Source organism: Solanum pennellii, chromosome 10, assembly GCF_001406875.1.
Source record: "Solanum pennellii chromosome 10, SPENNV200".
Classification (NCBI taxonomy): Eukaryota; Viridiplantae; Streptophyta; class Magnoliopsida; order Solanales; family Solanaceae; genus Solanum; species Solanum pennellii.
This window is the reverse complement of record NC_028646.1, coordinates 56,891,198-56,911,644: the sequence shown is the minus strand read 5'-3', so window position 1 is coordinate 56,911,644 and position 20,447 is coordinate 56,891,198. Positions and strand designations below refer to the sequence as shown.

Below are 20,447 nucleotides of genomic sequence, written 5' to 3'. Positions count from 1 at the left end.
TTTGAAAGCAAAGGATTCATAATTGAACTCGAAGGTTTTCTTGAATTCTACTTTTAACTCTCTCAGGATTACATTCTCCTCACTCTTATACTCACTTGGTCGAGTCTTGAAACAAGTTACTAGAAATTGTAGAAAGCTCCTAAAAAGACTCAAAGGGACTTTCTAAAAAATGTTCGAAAGAACTTTCAAAACTTGACTCTCAACTCTACCTTGAATTTGATTTATGGATTCAAGGTTATGATTTGTGATAGGAAGGATCTCTTGATGTTTATGAGTGTTTTTAGATAGTTAAACATGAGAAACTATCGAGAAATCACTATCCGGAAACAAGTCTACGCGGAGATGCATTTAAATATTTGGTCACAAAAATAAAATTGAGGCAGAAAGGTCGATGATGCGGAGAAAAATTTTCTCATCCTAAGGAACAGGTCCGCAATACGGACGTGGTACCTGATTCTCCTGAATTTTTCTTCTTCGTTTTATAACCACAATTCACCTAGATTCGATTCCTTTTTATCAAAAACTCTTTAGTTTCGGATACCCAGTTGTTGCTCCCCAGTTGCACACGCAAGTGTACGAGGTCCTGCAAGTCATATAAAGGCTCTTAAAGAACCAGATTATCGAACCCAAAGAACTTGTCAAATAACTATATTTACCAAATTATACTAGTCTAATTATAAATTTAAGAGTGCCAAAAGAAAAGAATGTAGGAATTAAATAATAAATTGCAAAATCCCATAGCTACAACATATATTGGAGTTCATGTATCATATTATTGGCTTAGAACTAATTTTAGATGTCAAATCATTGGTTTATAGGGTTGATAGTATGATTCGGGTTGCACACTTCTCGTCGCCTACCCCAGTTAGCTATATAACTACATCGTTGAGCTGGAGGATAAAAAGACTAACCGGCGAACATTTATATTTCATCCTATTTTGTAACCAAGCAAGGTGTTCGTCTTCTGAGCGTCATTCCTGAACAATAATCTCCTCAATTTAATGGGTGGACCGAGCTCTCTATATTCTCTGGTCTATTAACCTCTCGTATGGTCAATTCAAGATCAGACACTAGGTTTATTTTATGGTGCGCAAACATAAAATAGTGAAACAAGAATATAAAAGAAACTTATAATGACAACCAAGAATTAATTCAAAAAACCTTAAATAATCAACATTGAATCCCTAGCTACAACCCCAGAACAAGGGTCTTAGCTACTAATCTCTAAGAAAATAATAAGAAGAAAAGAACCCTAACAAGTGTTGACGAATTTTCTCTTGATGACCTACATTTTTCTCCTCCTCTAGATTGATATTCTAATATTTATTTCTATAGACTATTTATAGATGTAGAAAACCCTAAATAAAATAATTATGTCCAAAACAAACTAGAATACCAAAACCAACTAGAATAAGAATTCATGTTGCGCAAAACCTCAACAATTGAGGTGTCTTTAGATTGGTGACACGTGGCAGCGGCTAATTTCAATTGAATTTCAATTATGTTGACACGTGGCAGCGGCTAAGAAAGTTGTCTGCTTGATTTCCTTTTTCAATCTTTCATATTTAATTCGTTTAAGCTCCAAATTTCTTCAACTTTATACCAATTTATTCCTACAAATAAAATACACTATTTAGCATAATCCATAGAATCTATGCTCAAAGGACAAATATAAGTAATAAATGTGAGACAAATAATGAGTAAAATATATATATTTTTGGCCTCACATCACCACCCCACACTTAAAGTTTTCTCGTCCTCGAGCAAGTACTAAAGTTCATCTCAAATAAATCATACTAGGAATGTCATCAATTTGGTTAATACAAATAATTAGGCCATATACCAATTTCAAAACATCAAGTACAATTATCAATCATTATGCAATACATTCAAATAAACAACAAACCTCTAACCTCCTAACCTCAAGGAAAGACTTTGAACTCATCAAATTTAAGATAGATCACCTTCTCTCATCAAAGAAATATAATAAAATCACCCCATCATGAAACAAGTGCCCTCGCAAACAGAAAAAGTCTGCACACTCTATTCAAAAGATTGAATATAATTAAGGATTTAGAATTAAAAAACAACTCTCACACTCACAAAGAAAATTCGCATGTATGCATAAAGAACCATAAGTTTCCCCATTATGTACATATCCACTAATTAAGTATGCATGAATAGAATCAAATAGGACTTTAGCGGGATGTATGTAGGCTAGGAGACAGGTAGGAGAACTATATAATAGTGACTTACACTTCCTTAAGCACTTTGCAATTTAAAACTGCATCATCCATTATTTTCTTCTCTTTTTTTTCAGCCTTCTCTTCAACAATTATTTCACAAGTAATTCTCATCATCTCAAGAATGTTTCAATCTTCTTTTTTGTTTTTTAAGTTTTCCTTCATAATAGCCACCCTCAACTTATGTATTTCACATGCGTTAAGGTGCACGATGTCCTTGGGAGGACCAGAGCCATCATCAAGGTAACCTTTTTTTTTCATATCACATTCTTTCAAAGAGGGCTTTTAAGCACTTTGTAGCGATCACTGATTACCTTTTCAGTCAACCATCCCTTTTTCTCAGAATTGATAATTATAATACGTCTATGCTATAATTCTTAAGGAAGCAATACACAAATATGGCTACAACCAAAAAGCTACACGCTTAAAAAGGTTGACTAGTGATATAATATATGAAAAGACTAAAATTTGTCAGACAAATAAAAGTAAGTCTATTATCATCTCCTAAACAAAGAAACACTTTTTATTCCGCTTCAATAACATGCAGGGCAAGTTCTAGATTAAGATGAGAAACATGGAATACACAAAATCTCACCATACATGACACAAGTATCAATCAAGGTAGATCAATTCCACTTCTAAGAGAGATAGGATCATAACAAACTATAGAAAAACTATATATATATATATATATATATATATATAGATAGATAGATAGATAGATATAGATATAGATATACATACACACACATACAAAGGCATAACCATGAGTTAAGGTGCCAAAGAGTCTGCAATTTCCTTATCAGTCAAGCATTCACAAGAAATACCTTCTCAAAAGTTAGGCCTAAATAGAAAGTATCACACAACACTCAAAAGAGTCTTTTCTTTTCTCTAAAAAAAATAAAATAAAAAAAAGTTATTCCTAAAAAAATAAAAGACATATGGTTCAAAAGGGACTATCCTCAGGAAAAGAACCGAAAACAAAAGCCAAGGAACCCATCCTAAAAAAATAAAAGACTCAATAAAACAATAAAACCTAGAAGTTTATTATTCGACCCCACACTTAAAAGTATGCTATGTCCCAAAGCATCAAATAAAATTTAAAACAAGGGTAAGAAAAACTCCTTGATGCCTTTAGGCCTAGCTAGTAGTATATTCTCTCAATTTTCATCAAGGGTCGTCACACCACACTTAAGCTCAAACATGCTCCTTAACTCCAAATATTGGATATTCAGACTTCCCTAAAACCTGTAAGAACAACACAAAAAAATAATACTAATAATAAAAAATAAAAATAAGAAGTTAGACTACAAATTGGGTTTCCTCCCAATAAGCGCTTATTTTAACATCGTGGCACAATACAAATAAATTAACCACTTTCCTTTCCACTTTGAACTTATGAATTTTACCCCTAACTTTGCATCTACTTTTCTACTCCACTCAAGTTGTAGTGGTATAAATATAAAGGAACCAAGAAATATATGTCACATCTTGCACTTCTTGGCCCTTAAGTTAGGAATATCATTTTGTCTACGTGGACTAAAAAGCTTTAGAATGTAGGAACCTTGTTCCTCATCAATACACTCATCCATTGGTGCAAATTTTTATAGAAAAATGTTCTGAATAAGATTCAATAGCCCTAAACTTTAAAGCAACATTATTTACAACATTCTCACTTTTGTACTCTTTCTCAACATCAATATTAAGAAATAAGGTGTAGTTGAATGGTTGAAGTTCCTCTTTTTTCTCCATTAGTTGGTCATAATCCACAACAATTGGTAATTGGGCTTCAGAGGCCTCAATCTTTTGTTTAAGTAAGCCTCTAAGTCATGAATATCTGAGCTAAATTTATCAATTTTTTGTGTGAGCTCAACTCTTTCTTCGATCAGATGGATTGACAGGTATGTTATTTCATCACGGATAGACTCTTCAATCTTTATAGGTTTAATTCGTCCATATATCCAATATTGGCTTATTATCTCTTTTTCTCCATAACTTTCTCCTTGTTGGGCCTCAATATCTTCTAATTCATGTTGTATTGTAATTGTTGATTGAAGAACATCAAGCTTATATTGTAATTTTCTTTGTACCCTTCTGTGCATTCAAATATTTCTCCAATGATTTTTAAATTAACTTTATCCAACATGTTCGTACATTCTATAAGTGAAACCTGTTTCGCAATTTGCACTTCATCGCCCCTACCAACATCACAAATAATAGAATAATAATAATAGGGGTTTGGGGGAAAGGAATTAGATTTTGGACAACCATTCCAATGAATATACTTACGACCACATAAATTACATAAAAAACTTTCATCACCCAACCACGATTTATCCCAATCATCCATATCAATAAGAGTACCAAATTATTCAAAGAAAAAAATAAAAACATAAAAAATAATTATTTATAAAAAATTAACTAAAATAAAATTAAAAAAAAAATCTAACCTAGAAGAATAGTTAATTTCTAAGTCCCCTTCAGCGGCGCCAAAAACTTGTTGCTCCCAATTGCACACACAAGTGTGCGTGGTCACGCAAGTAATATAGTGGCTCTTAAAAGAACCAAATTATCGAACCAAAGGACCTGTCAAATAACTATTTTTACCCAATTATACTAGTTCAATTATTTACTTAAGAGTGTCAAAAGAAAAGAATGTAGGAATTAAATAATAAATTGAAAATTCTCTGGCTACAACATATATTGGATATCATGTATCATATTATTGGCTTAGAACTAATTTTAGTTGTCAAATTACTGGTTTATAAGGATGATAGTATGATCCGGGTTACACACCTCTTATCGCCTACCCCAATTAGCTATCTAACTATATTGTTGAGCATGGATAAATAGACTAACTGACGAACATTTATATTTCATCCTATTTTTTAACCAAGCAAGGTGTTCGTCTTCCGAGCGTCATTCCTGAACACTAATCTCCTCAATTTAATGGGTTGACCAAGCTCTCTATATTATATGGTCTATCTTGTCTCTCCTATGGTCAATTTAAGCTCCAAACTTCTTCAACTTTATACCAATTTACTCTTACAAATAAAATACACTATTTAGCACAATCCATTAAATCTATGCTAAAAAGGACAAATATAAATAATAATTGTGAGGCAAATAATGATTAAAATATATATTTTTGGCCTTACATCACCATTATATGTACACAAGAACCAATCTCAAATAAACTATATAAATTTATGCAATAATTTTAAGAATTACTCAATCTTAGCCCAATTCAAGAACGAAGACAAATTCAAGAACACATATCAAGAACATCAAATTTTCAACCTTTTTATGATGAATTTACGCTGAAATAAATATGTTTGGCACGTGGCTGAACAAACCCACTGTTGTGTGAATTCACATAAGTCTTATGGATCAAACCTATTGAGAAAACTCGCAACTAAACTCAAGAACCTCGACGAAAGCTTTGATTCTTTCCTCTTTTCTCGTCTTTTCTCTTTTTTTCTCTTCTTGAACTCTCAACTAAAACCTTAGGCATATATTAGGATTATAAAATTGAACTTAATCAGATCATAACCTTAAAAACTTACTAAAATGAATTAAACCTGATTGGGTTTGGAAAAGACCAAAATACCCCTTACTATTTTCGGGTAGCTTTTCTTAACTGGGCAACCTGACTTTAAAAGGGCCTACCTCACTCATACAAACTCGAAATTTAGCAAACTCGGTGGGGTTGAAAAGATATTTCAAAGACCTTTAATTTTACATCTTATGGTACACCTAAATCATATTTAGTGAGAGTTATGGTCATTTGAAGTTGACCCAAAACTTCTAACTTAAGCATAATTTGCAATATTTCATATTTTGCTATTTTCAATTAGTTCTTTTTGGAACTCAAGGTAATACATCTAGTGAACTTAAAAGTTAAGAAATTATAAATTCCTTGGTCAAATCCTACTTACAACGACGCGTGGTTGGAGTCTTAGCTCAAAATTTTCTAGGGTGTTATAGGTTGAAGGTGTCACGTCAACACAAAAGATGCACAAAAAATTAAAAAAAAAAAGAGTTCAAGGGGTAATATATAAGATCCTAGTTAAGTTTAGGTGTGTCTTTGAGATTTCAGTCATAGTCTAGGAAGGTACTTGTTCCTTTTCTCTTCTTTTATACCAACATCTTCCTACAAAGGATTTGAGGAATTGCTTTCACTATAAAGATATAAATTTAAGAAAAATAGAAATAATTCTTGTGGAGATTATGGTATTTTGTTGAGTACTTATAAGGGGTTTGTATTTATGAACAAAAGAGATTTATTTTGAAAAGTGGGTATTTTCATCACTTTTTAAATAGGTGATATTGATTCGGCACATGTCTAAATTACTCTACTTTGTTTTTTTCCATTGTAGATAACTATTTGAAAGTTGTAGTTCCTCAACAAACTCAACTTTTTTCTCTCAACAAAACTGGGCTTATTAAATGTAGATAAAAATGTAAGTCATTATTTCACTCTTTAGGACTATATTGACTTCTTGCATAAGGAAAGATCTATCGTAAATGCCTACCCGCTAGTGATATTGTTCGCTCTAAGCCTGGTCCACACGACTTTAAAATGTGTCACTAGTTGGTAAGGTCTAGTTACTTAAATACATTAGATCTTTCTTGTACCTTGTCAATATGGGACTTCTAATCTTAAGTTGAGGCATCATATATACCCCTCTATGGACTCAGCGTCCTCGCTGAGGTTTGCCCCATTATATAGGATTTTTCTGTGCTCAACACTGAGGTTAGCCCCACCTTACCAGGATTTGCCTAAACTCAGTCGAACTCTGTCACACATCGACAAGGGTAACACATGATTGGCTCTGATACCATTTGTAATGGCCCACTTTGTTTATGATATTTTTCGGTTCGAGCATAGGTCCGCATAAAGTTAAAATGTTCACTAGTTTGTAAGGCTACTTACTTAAATACTCAACATCTTTCTGGTGTTTTTCCAATGTGGGACTTCTAATATTAAGTCGGGCGTCGCACACACCCCTTAATGGACTCAATGTTTTTGCTAAGATTTTCCTCATCGTATGTGATTTGCCTATACATAGCATTGCGGTTCCCCCCCCCCTCTCTCCCTCCTTACCAGAATTTGTCTAAACTCAGTAGAACTCTAGCCCAATTTGACAAGGTTGACACAATAGTTGCTCTGATACCATTTTTTTGGCCCACCCACTAGTGATATTTTCCTCTCTAAGCTTAGTCCCACATGACTTTAAAATGTGTCACTAATTGATAAGGTTTGTTAACTAAATACCCAATACTCTCTTTTATTTTGTTGATATGGAACTTCTAATATTAAGCTAGGGTGTCACAACTATTGTCATAAGTGTTTTACAGTTTCCAAACTCTTAGTGCTACTATGTTTGTTAATGAACTTTAATTTTTAAAAAGGGCTCTTATTATTGAGTTAATTTATATTCCATTCCATCAAAACATGGATGCTCACATCAGTTTCATGATTTATGTAAAGAAGTTGTTATTTTGTTATTATCAATCATATATTTGCAAGGGTAACAATATATAGTAATGTTTATGGAGCCAGTATAACACATTCAACCCGTTTTCTTATGTTATAAATGATTTTTCATTACAGTATGCCTATTTATATAAAGTAATGAGGTGAACTATTTTTTTTTATTGAAGGTCCAACTATCGGAAGGAGTAATGTCATTTGTTCATATATCTCAATATGAGTTTTTAAGGCAAAAGTGAGTTTCTTCTTTAGATGATGATGTCCTTACCATTTAATTACATTATTTCTTTTGATAATCCTTAAATATAAGCTTATTTCCATAAACTTGCTTCTTAGATTTCTGAATTATTGTGCCATCGTTTACAATAGTTAGTACTATTTGGATAGCATATTGATTATTCTCATGGTCTAAAAAGTTAGTTTTGGTATCTTATAGATCAGACTTTGTTAATTTAGTGTACCTTATTCCATGATCTGCCAAGGATGTCATGGGATATAAATTCACTGACAAGAAAATGAGTAAAAGAAGAAATTTCAACTCCATATTATGATTATCTGGTCAAGCTTAAAAGGAAGAATTTTCTGTTGGTTAAAACTAATGTTTTTTTATTGTAATGGGTATTCTCATCTTTTTATTTGTTATATAAGATGGGGTAACAAAAATGTAGTTGCTTCCTATGATGGAGAAATAAGTGTATCTATCATTCATAAGAAAATTTTGTGTCCCACTTCTTCATTATGTGGTTGAAGCTCTTTGGCTTGCAAGATTGAAGCTTCTGGTCTCTTAACTTTAATCCTAAAAAATCACCACCAAAAAGAGAGAAAACTTGTACCCTAAAAGATGCATGCCTTAATCTGATTCATGCCCGGTTAAATGGGTGGATGGGCGTCTATGCATGGGTTTTTGTAAAACCTCGGTCTTAGAAAGAGATAAATTTAGAAAGAGCTAAACTTGAAATAGCTAATTGAGAATTTTGAAAGTTAGTCTCTAAATATGAGTTTTGGGTCAACTTCAAGTGACCATAACTTTCAGCTCAGAATGAGTTTAGATGGCCAATAAGGTACCGATTGAAAGATCTTTGAGTCCTCCTTTAAATGCCGCTAAGTTTTCTAAATTCTGAGTTTGGGTGAAGGAGTTATGGTTGTTTGAATATTGGTCATTTCCTTACCACCACTAGCCTAACTCGTTTTCGTTAACCTTTTAGGGGTCTAAACTCTTTGGATTAGTCATTCCTAATTATGTTTAGGGTCTTTGAGAGAAGTTCAAGAGGAAAAAAAGGGAGAAAAGCTTCCAACTTTCAAGATTCTTGGAAGTTTTGATGATTTTCGCCAAGGTTTTAATTATTTCGAGGTATGTAAGCTTTCATAGTGTTGGGATGTAACATCTCGCAATTTAAACTAGCTATGAAGAAGCAAGGAACTGTAAATAGTTATTTTTTGGAAATGATAAAAATCTTAAAATTTGTTTAAGTTAGGAAAAGGTCAGTTTTTTGTAAACTTTAAACAGCTATAACTCCTAGATAAGGATGAATTAGGTTTATTTCCATATATGGTTGGACAATTCTTGGAACTATTTTTCAAAAGCCGCTAAGTTTGCTCAATTTCGAGTTCGTGTGAGTAAGTTATGATTTTTGGAAGTTAGGTTGTTGGAATAAGGTAAGTCCAATCCGGATTTTGAAAGGGTAATTTGGTCTTTTCCTTCCCTTTTTATTTTAATTTGTTTTTAGTAATTAATTAGGGGTCTAAGCTAAACTTAGTCAGTTTACACTTTTGGATAAAGAGTTAGGCTTTTTAGAGAAGATAAAAGAAGAGGAGAAAGGCGAAGAACGTTCAAGATTCATCAAGATCATTGAGATTAGCTTGTGGATTTTGTGGGGTGTGATCCCTAAAAAGTTATGTGATATTATATAGCGTTGGGTTAATTTACCCATGCTCCAATCATGATTTATTTCATCGAATTTAAGTTCTTGAAACCTTAGAAAATGAATTCATAAGGGTTTTGTTGAAGTTCCATTAAATTCTTGTTTCTTGAAATTCATTGAGGAGTTGTTGATCCTAATCCGTGATATTAGGTTCAATTTTGAGTAGAATCTAGTGTGCTTTGAACATTTAGTTAATTCTGAGTGGTTGGCAAAAGAACCCATGGGGTTTTACAGTTGAAAAACGAAGAAGAAGATTTCGTCAGGCGGGATCCAGCTCTGCCTTCGCATCGTGGATATAATTTTCCTTTAAAAGACATTTTTGAAACCAAATTTTAAAAGCTTCTCCACGTCAGGACCCACCATAAAGTTTTTCTCTTTGGTCTTTTCTCTTGTTTATGTATCTAAAATTATTCCTAACCATCATGATCAGATCTTTCCTATCGCAACTCTTAATCCTTGAATCCAAAATTCAATTCAAATAAAGTTAAGAGTCAAGTCAAGAAGTTCAGAGTCAAGTCAAGAAATCAAAAATTTAAGTCAAAATAAGTTCTTAAAGCGTTTAAAAGTCTTTCACAAAAGTATTATTTTAAGATATAAGTTTCAAGTTAAGCAAATATTAAATATTTGAAGTTCTTTTCTTCAAAAAAGTATATGAGAACTAAGTATTCCCAAGAAGTACGAAATGTTTCACATTTTGAGTAAGAAGGGAACATCGATTCCAAGAGAGCTTTTAAGCAAAGTTTTGAGTAATAATCTCAAACCAAAGAAAGAGTTTGTTTTTACAAACACATGAGCTAAATATATTTTGGGAGTAGAATAGAGAACCGATATGAGGATGTGAGTTCATATTAACTCTAGTCTCCATGAACCATGTAGCCATCATGGGTAGAAAAGGGTCATAATTTTTATATGAATCCTGTTTGCATATACTAGTGGATCCATTAAGTGAGTTTGGTCATATACCCCCGGCAAGGTATAGGATGGTTGTGAGATGAAGTGATGTATCACTACTTAGGCTCATAGAGGAGGTTGTCAGTTACAGAATCTCCCAACAGAAACTATAGTAACTTTTAATATGAGTATAGTCTAGTTGTTATTACATTTTCTTTAACGAATGAAGTTATTTTTACTGTTTCATAAAGCTTTTGATATATTGTATGTGTTTCATTGCTTTACTTTAAGTTAAGTTTATTCATCAGTTTAGAAGAGCCAAGGTAAGCGTTTCTTTCAGAATCTTTACTCATACATTCAATTTTTTGATACAAGTTGTTCTGCATTGTTTTATGATGCAGACACAGGTAACTAGGATTGACATCCAATGCACCATTGATCCAATGAGCAGTTCAGAGGCAGTTAGTGAGCCTACTTGCTTTCTAGAGGATCCATATTCATTTTTCAGTATTAGTTTTGGTTCATTAGGATGTTTTGAGGTTTTCCCAACATCTATCTTAGTTGTTTTTAGAGGATTCATAGACAGTTAGTTCTTAAGTCTTTTCTTTGTCATTATTCCATGTTGAGCCTTGAGTTTGCCTTAATAGCCAGTTGAATGTTCTTTGATAACGTTCCAATTTATTATATGAACTTATCTTGTTGAGTTTAAGTTTTCTGTTGAGTAAGTAAGTCAGGACAAGGGTTCACTTGGGGCCAACAATGTTTCTCGAGTGCTAGCCACACCCAGGGTATAGGTTCGGGCATGACAAACATGGTATCAGAGCGGAGAGTTGAAGAGTCCTAGGGAGTCTATGAAGTCGTGTTTATAGAGTCCTAGTTATCATTGTGGAGCGCGCCACATCTATAATTAGGAGGCTGCAATATTTAGGAACTCCTTCACTTTTTCATACTCATTCATGCGTTAGAGTTTAGTCTTTACAAAGTTTTCTTCTAACTCATGTTTGTGTGTGTTCCTAGATAATCATGCCTCGACAAAGAGTTGTTTGAGGTCTTCTTGCTAGGATAGATGTTGAGGAACAAGGGGTAACTAATGCAGTTGAAGTGCGGCCCCAAGGAGAGGTCACCAATGTTAAATTCAGTGAAGCTATCTGGATGTTAAATCAAGTTGTGACTCATCAAGTTGGATAGAGACATAATCGACAGGAAGTGGCTGATACTTTAAGGATCCATGAGTTTGTAAGGATGAATCAACCAAGCTTCATAGGTTCAAGTGTCATAGAGGATCTAGAGAACTTTGTTGAAGTACTTTAGAAATTTTTTGAGATATTGCATTTTTTTGATGTTGGAGGGTGGGACTAGCTGCATACCAAATAAAGGGTGTCACTAGAATCTGCTTCGACCAATGGAAAAAGAATAGGGTTAAAGATGCATTAATATTAAGTTGGAATGTGTTTGAGAGTGATTTCACGGGGCGTTTCCTTCCCCATGAGTCGCGAGAGGAAAGGATAAGAGAAAATACCACCCTTAAGCTAGAGTCTATTATTTTAATAAGTACAGTCTGAAGTTCACACTACTTTCTCGCTATATTTTGGAGGTGGTTGCTGATACGAGGAGTAGAATGAATTTTTTTATTGCTGGGTTGTCTCATCAGTCAAGCAAGGAAGGCAAGAAATCTATGATGATAGGGGATATGGACATGGCAAGACTAATGATCCGTGTGCAATAAGTTGAGGAGGATAAGATGAAGAATAAAAAGATTTTCAGAATGAGAGAGCTGAGACATTAAGAAATGAGTTCAGCAAACAAAATAGAAATGGCAACTTCTCTTCTTTCCAACCAAAATCAAAGGGACCTTCTCCATCATATGCGAGAGCACCTACACCTAGTAATAAAAGTGAGTATAATAGTCAAAAGTTCATAGCTAAGTCTGCCTATTCTGAGGGTAGTATGACGGAAAGGGGTCGTAAGCCTCCTGCCTGCACTAAGTGTGGTAGGAACCACCTAGGTACTTGTTGTAAGGGCTCTACCGGTTGTTTCAAGTGTTCCCACAATGGGCAGTTCATGTGAGAGTGCCCAAAGAACATGCAGGTTAAATTTATGGGGGCAATAAAGACAAATCTTCTTTAGTTACTCCACCAGTCAGAGTTACACCTAGAGGATCTACTTCAGATACTAGCGGTGGGACAACCCACTTTTATGATATCAATAGTCGCCAAGGGAAAGAGGATTCTCTAGATGTTGACACTTGTATGATCCAAGTATTTACTTTTGATGTTTACTCTTTGCTAGACCCAGGAGCATGTTTATCTTTTGTAACCCCTTATGTCGCAAATAAGTGATGTTCTTATTGAGAAACTGTCTGAGCCCTTCAATGTTTCTAGGCCTAGTAGGGAGTTCATTCTAGCAGAAAGAGTCTATCATGATTGTCCCATTTTCATCAATCACAAAGAGACCATAACTAATTTAATTGATTTATACATATTAGATTTTGACATTATTCTAGGTATGAATTGGCTTCATACATGCTATGCGTCAATAGATTGTAGAACTTGAGTTGTGTAGCCCCAAATTCCATATGAGCTAGTCTTAGAGTGGAAAATTAGTTCAACAGTGCCTAAGGGTCCTTTTATTTCGTACCTTTAAGGCAAGGAATTTATTTTCTAAGGGGTGTGTCTATCACTTAGTCCGAGTTAATGACTCAAGTGTTGAGGTACCTCTTGTTCCGTCAGTTTCAGTAGTAAAAGAGTTTGTAGAACTCTTCCTTGATGATCTTCCCAAAGTCCATCCTGAGAAAGAAATATACTTTGGTATATACATTCTTCCGTGTACTCTTCCTATCTCTATTTCGCTATCTAGGATGGCACTATCAAAGTTGAAAGATCTTAAAGAACAGTTGAAAGATCTCCTAGATAAAGGTTTCATTCAACCAAGTGTCTCACCTTGGAGCGAACGTGTCTTGTTTGCAAGAAATAAAGATGGTTCCCTTAGGATGTGTATAGATTACCATCAAGAACAAGTATCCTCTTCCGAGAATTGATTATTTTTTCAATCATCTTCAGGGTGCCACCCGTTTTTTAAATATAGACCTCAAATCTGGCTAGCATCAGTTAAGAGCAAGGGAATGTGATATTCCAGAGACAGTTTTCAGAACTCAATATGGTCATTATGAGTTTTTGGCCATGTCCTTTGGTTTGACCAATGCGCCTAGAACATTCATGGAGCTTATGAATAAATTATACAAGCCTACTTAGATATGTTTGTTATCATCTTCATTAATGGCATTCTATTCTATTCGAGAAACAAAGAAGATCATGCTAGCCATCTCTAAATAACTCTTTAGACTTTTACAAATAAAGAATTATATGATAATTTCTCTAAATGTGAGTTTTCGATTAAGTATGTGGTGTTCTTGAGCCACAATGTCCGGTGATGGAATTAGAGTTGTTACCTTAAAGATAGAAAAAGCGCAAAGTTGTCCTAGAACCACCTTTCCGAATGATATTAGGAGTTTCTTGGGCTTGTCTGACTACTATAGAAGGTTGGTAGAGGGGTTCTCATTTTATTTTATCCCATTTGACCAGTTGAATCAGAAGACAATTAAGTTTTCATGGTCTGAAGCTTGTGAGAAAAGCTTTCAGGAATTGAAAAAGAGGTTGACTACTACCCAATTTTGACCTTAGAGAAAAATACTCAATTGTGATGAATTGTGATGCATCTAGAGTTGGATTGGGTTGTGTATTAATTCAGAATGACAAAGTTATAACTTATGCCTCCAGATAGTTAAAAGTTAATGAGAAGAACTACCCAACCCATGACTTAGAGTTGGCTGCCGTAGTTTTTGTTTTGGAAATATGACACCATTACCCTTATAGTGTATATGTGGATGTGTTTACTGATCACAAGAATCTTCAGTATGTGTTCATTCATAAAATGAGCTTAACCTCAGATAAAAGAGGCGTTTAGAATTACTACAGGATTATGATATGAGTATTCCTTATCACCCGGTAAAGCTAATATTGTTGTTGATTCCCCAAGCAAGTTGTCTATGGGTAGTTCCTCCCATATTGAGGAAGATAAGAAAGAGAAAAAAGGTGCATAGACTTGCACAATTAGGATTTTGATGAATCAATTCCATAGAAGGTGGAGTAGTGGTGATGAATGACTGAATCCTCGTTAGTGTAAGAGTAAAATAGAAGCAAGACCAAAATCCTTTATTGCTTGAATTAAAGTCAAATGTTCATAAGCAAAAAATATTAGCTTTTGAACAAGGGGGATATAGTGTATTAAGGTATCAAGGTAGATTGTGTGTACCAATAGTGGATGGACTCCCAAATAGGATCATGGTGGAAGTTCATAGCCCCAGATATTCCATTCATCCGGGTTCCCTTAAGATGTACCATGACTTGAGAGAAGTCTATTAGTGGAGTAGAAAAAATTGCATTGGATGTTGGGTGGTTGAAATGAATGGTTGCATATTCAACCTTGGCCTAGTAAGAGTAATCTCGTTCGATAAGGAATGTTTCCAAGAGGGAGATACTGTAACATCTCACAATTTGAAATAGCTAAGAAGAACTTAAGGAGTAGAAATAGTTATTTTTGGAAATAATAAAAATCAGGGAATTTGTCAAGTTTGGAAAAAGTGAGTTTTTGGTAAACTTGAAATAGTCATACCTCCTCGATCATGATGATTTAGGTTTATTTCCATATATGGTTGGTAAACTCTTGGAATGATCTTTCCAACGCCACTGAGTTTGCTAGATTCCTAGTTCGTATGAGCAAGTTATGTGTTTTGGAAGTTAGGTTGTTCGAATAAGGAAAGTCCAATCTGGATTTTAGGAGGATAGTTTGGTCTTTTCTTTACCCTTTTATTTTAATTCATTTTTGGCAATTAATTAGGGGTCTAAGATGAACTTAGTCAGTTTATTTTGGAGAAAGAGTTGGGGTTTTTATAGAAGAGAAAAGAAGATGGGAAAAGAGGAGAACGACGAAGAACGTTCAAAATTCATCAATATCGTCGAGATTAGCTTGTGGATTTTGTTAGGAGTGAGACAACAAAGGTATGTGAGATCACATAGCATTGGGTTAATTTTCCACGTGCCAATCATGATTCATTTCAGCGAATTTAAGTTCTTGAAAGCATAGAAGTTGAATTCTTGATGAGTTTTGTTGAAGTTCTATTAAATTCTTGTTTCATGGAATTCATTAGGCAGTTGTTGATCCTAGTCCTTGATATTAGGTTCAATTTTGAGTACAATATAATGCATGTTGAACATTTAGTGGATTCTGAGTGTTTGGTGAAAGAACCCATGGGGTTTAGAGTTAAAAACAAATAAAGAAGATTTTGTCAAACGGAATGTCGCACAACCTCCGCGTCGCGGAGCTAGTTCTCAGTTTTAGGAATTTAAGTTTCGCATCACGGAGGGTTCTGCGGGTTTCAAAGGTAATTTTGAATACTAATTTCCATCCTTCGAGTGACGGTTATGTAGAGAATGCGACTTACACTTTAAAGGATTTGTTTACAAAAACAACTATTATTATAGAATTCAGATGTCTCCTTATAAAACTCTTTATGTGCAATGATGTAGATTTTCTTATTCAAAGGATTGAGTTTATGAAGCTATTGGTTTATAGGACCTTACTTGGTTCATCAAGCTGTGGAGAAAATGAAGATCATTGAAGAGAGGTTGAAAATAGCGTGGAGTCGTCAGAAATCCATTATGGATGTTAGGAGATGAGACTTGGAGTTTGGGGTGGATGATTGGGTTTACTTGAAGGTGTCACCCATGAAGGGTGTTATGATATTTGTTTAGAAAGGGAAGCTTAGTCCCCGATATGTTGGTTCTTGTAGGATATCCAAGAGTCGACAATGTATCTTATGAGTTGGAGCTACCGCCAGAGTTAAAAGCAGTCCATCTAGTGTTTCAAATTACTATGTTGAAGATGTGTATGGGAAATCCTTCGCTTATTATACCTACTGAGAATATTGGTATTAAAGACAATCTATTTTATGAGAAGATGTCCGTTTAGATCCTTGATCGTTAGGTTCGCAAGTTGAACCAAGGAAGTAGCATCAATACAGTTCTTATGAAGGAATCTGTTCGTTAAGAAAGCTACCTAAGAGGCTGAGAAGGAGATGACGAAGAGATATCGACATATCTTTGATCAAGGAGAAATTCCAAATGAAGGTAATAGCTCTTTTTTTCACTCTTTAAATTGAAATGCTAAGTGTGTTAAATTGTATGTTGGGTGTTTAAGTTGGGTGTAGATGTTTCCACCCTCATTTCTTCTTAGAGTAATCTCATTCGAAGAAGAATAATCCCTAGGGAAAGATATTGTAACACCTGATCTTAGAGAGATCTAAATTTAGAAAGAGCTAAACCAAAAATAGCTAAATTTAGAATTTTGCAAGTTAGTCTCCAAATGTGAATATTGGGTCAACTTCAAACGATCATAACTTTCAGTTCAAAATGAATTGGGTGACCCACAAGGTATCAAATGAAAGATCATTGAGTCATCTTTCAAACTCCGCCTAGTTTCCTAAATTCCAAGTTTGGATGAAAAACCGATGGTCGTTTGAATACATCCTGTCCATTTAAGTAAATTCATTCATTTTAAGAAGCAGTATTTTGGTCTTTTCCTTACCCCCACTAGACTAACTCGTTTTTGTTAACCTATTAGGGTTCAAACTGATTGGAATCAAATTTAGTACTTTCTAAACATGGTTAAGGTTTTTGAGAGAAGTTCAAGAGGAAAATGGGAGAAAAGCATCAATTCTTCAAAATTCTTGCGAGCTTTGAGGATTCTCACCATGGATTTGATTATTTCAAGGTATGTAAGCTTTCATAGTGCTGAGTTTGTTCCCCATCACACCAATCACAAGTTCCCTAATTGAATTCATTCATAAGACTTCAAGTATTGAGTTTATTGATGTTTTGTTCTTCATTCTTTAACAATGAAATTTTGTCAAGTTCTTCATATGAGTATTTTGTGTTTGAAGGTTTTTATTGAGGAATTTTCAGTGGATTCTTTTGCAATTATGTTGGGTTTAGGAATCCAAAAGAGTTCGAGCGAAATTGTTCGATTCTAGGTGAAGTAAACATGGAATTAGAGAAAAACATTTGTTAAATTGAACACTATGTTCATCAAACCCATCAAAGTTGTAAGGGAATTGGTCAGTCCAAATGACATACATACAAATCCATAATGACCATACCGAGTTCTGAACGTTCTTTTTGGAATGTAACTATCTCTGACTCTGAGCTTGTAACATTCTAAAAAATTAGTAAAACTAAGCTAGAGCCTAATGTGTAAAATAGTAGCCTAATTGGGGTTTAATGAAAAGGTTAGAGTCATAAAATAATCTCCGGTAATCAATATAAGTGTTTTTCGGTGCAAAAGTCAAGGCATAATCCCCAAAGACCAACCATAAGTCCTTGAAGAGGACGTTGAGACATCCCAAAAAGTTGTCAAGAGATAGCCTACCCACGAAGGGCATCCACGATCCGTGAATGGACCCACGCCCCGTAGGTGGAGGTCGTGGGTCAAGGATCGACCTACCCTATTTTTCTTAGTCCCATACCATGGACCTAAGGACTTTCAGGATGGACAATAGGTCCACCTATGGTCCGTAGGTCACTAAACATATGTCATTCCTGAAACTGCCATTTGCCAGTTAAGGTTGCCGGTTCTTTTGTAATTTCCTTTTCAATAAATTGTTAGGTGGTGTATTTTTAATCTTATTTTAAATACTGATATAATTATTTTTCCCACCTAAAATAACCCATCTAAATCATAATTCAAAAATCCCGAAATCGAATCAATACCTCTCCAATATTTCTCTCACTAAAACCTCCATTGAAGAAGATGAAGAAGAAGTTGAAGTATAGGGCTCAAAAACTCATCTTTTACACCCAAATTCATGAAGAATCTTCATCTAAGGTATGGTAATTTTTATTCATGTTTATATTTTCATCCATGAAGTCCTCAAACTCTCAATTTCAAAGTCAATCTAGGGTTTTCACTCCAAGTCATGGATTCTTTCTAAAAAGAATTTCAATGATTTAATTGTCTTATATTATGATTGAATTACTGTTTTATGGTGGTTTTATGATAAAATCTCTCGTGAATCCATGAATTTCCTATAACCTAATTTATGACTTGCTAATTAGGTGAAATGTAGTAATTATAAAAATACTTGTAGTAGTTAAGTTATTTGATTCATGTTACTATTTATATCTACTGTAGTGATTCTAGATTGATTGGTTGAATGTGATCTGTATCCCTTGAAGGGAAAAACATGAGAACTAGATATATGTATGAGACTTGTGTGTATACAATTGGATTGCTTTGAGAGTGAAGTATTTATATTATAATCTAATTGTTATGTTGGTTGGATGATTATCCTCATTTTCACATAGGTATGAACATCATACAATATCAAAGGTTTGTCACATATAGTGATTCTAAGGTTTGAAGAGTAGTCTCCCCTAATGAATTTAGAAGTTTTAACATGAGTTGTTAGATTGAGTGTCAAGACATTATTCTTTAATTATCAATTTAAGGCAAAACTTAATATAAACTCAATGATAATAATGCTTAGTACCGAGTGGATATTTATATTGAGATGAAAGCCCCTTTGTTAGTATAGGGCGGGTTTCTAGAAGAAGTTTCATGGTATGGAAGCTCCTCCGCTAATAGAGGGCGGGTTTCTAGAAGAAATCCCATTATCCCATAAACTATGTGCCAACATAGGTCTTTAGCTAGTGGGTCCACCTAAAAGTTAATAGTTGAGTTTTACCTTAGGTAAGTAGGATAACCCTTTTTCGGTTTGGGATAGACATCGGATTCCATGATTAAGCTCTCATTGTTTATGTTGGTTAAAGTTAATCTCACTATGATGGTATGACTAGAGTTGGAATTATGATAATAGTTACTTAATAAGTTCTCCTTAGTGTGGATAATAGTATGAGATCTTGTTCATACATTGAACAAGGATGTTTTGATGGTACTTATGGTTTGTAATCATTCTGATATGATGCTCAATATGTTGAATATGATTGTATCAAATGCTTTTAGACAAATTTTCATGATGAACTCTAAACTTGGTAAAGTGCAGACCTTTTACCTAAAATGTCCTTTTTATCATGATCTCAAGGATTTTTATGCATAACTACCGTTCTTAGTGCATTTTTGTGCTAACTCATATTTCTTTGACATTTTTCTACAAGGTGTTGGTTCCGGCGTTGGATTTACTATTATCCGAAGCTTGTGGTATGTCCTGATGGATCCGAGTACAAGTGCTATGTTGTTGTTTCTTTTCTTTTATTGTACTAAACTTTCAGATTTCCTATTGTAAGGGTTGTGACCATATTTATTTCGAGACTTCAATTGTAATAGATGGCTAAATGAGACTATGTCCAGACTTCTGCTTTTCTTTTATGGAAACTTCTTAAAGACTTGAATGTCTTTTATTACTCTTTATTATTCTTTGATTATGTGATGATATGCTAAGTGACCTACGTAGTTCCTTTAGGGGTGTTATGTGTCATGTTACGTATAGGGGGTACCCTTGGTTCATAACCGAGCTTATTATAACCGAATTTGAGGTCTATCTTCGATAAATTACTAGAAGCCTAAAGTTGGTCAAACAAGTCATCAACCTGGGGATAGGATACTTGTTCTTGATTGTGACCTTGTTCAACTTCTTATAGTCAATGCATATTCTAAGGGAACCATCTTTTTTTTTTCACGAACAACACTGGTGCACCCCATGTGGAAATATTGGGTCTGATAAAGCCTCATCTATAAGGTATTTCAATTACTCTTTCAATTAATTAAGCTCAGTTGGAATCATTCTGTAAGGAGGAATAGAAAGAGGTTGGGTATCTAGAAGGT

The 20,447-nt window shown here is 34.2% G+C and overlaps 1 long non-coding RNA gene across 1 annotated transcript; it reads left to right on the top strand.

Annotated features, from left to right (window-relative positions):
• Positions 1–3,888: 3,888 nt before the first annotated feature.
• Positions 3,889–19,967, top strand: LOC114074390. Its single transcript, XR_003574775.1, has 4 exons — positions 3,889–4,144; positions 7,911–7,975; positions 10,955–18,491; positions 19,781–19,967. It is a non-coding gene; the product is annotated as an uncharacterized LOC114074390 (long non-coding RNA).
• The last annotated feature ends 480 nt before the right edge of the window (positions 19,968–20,447 follow it).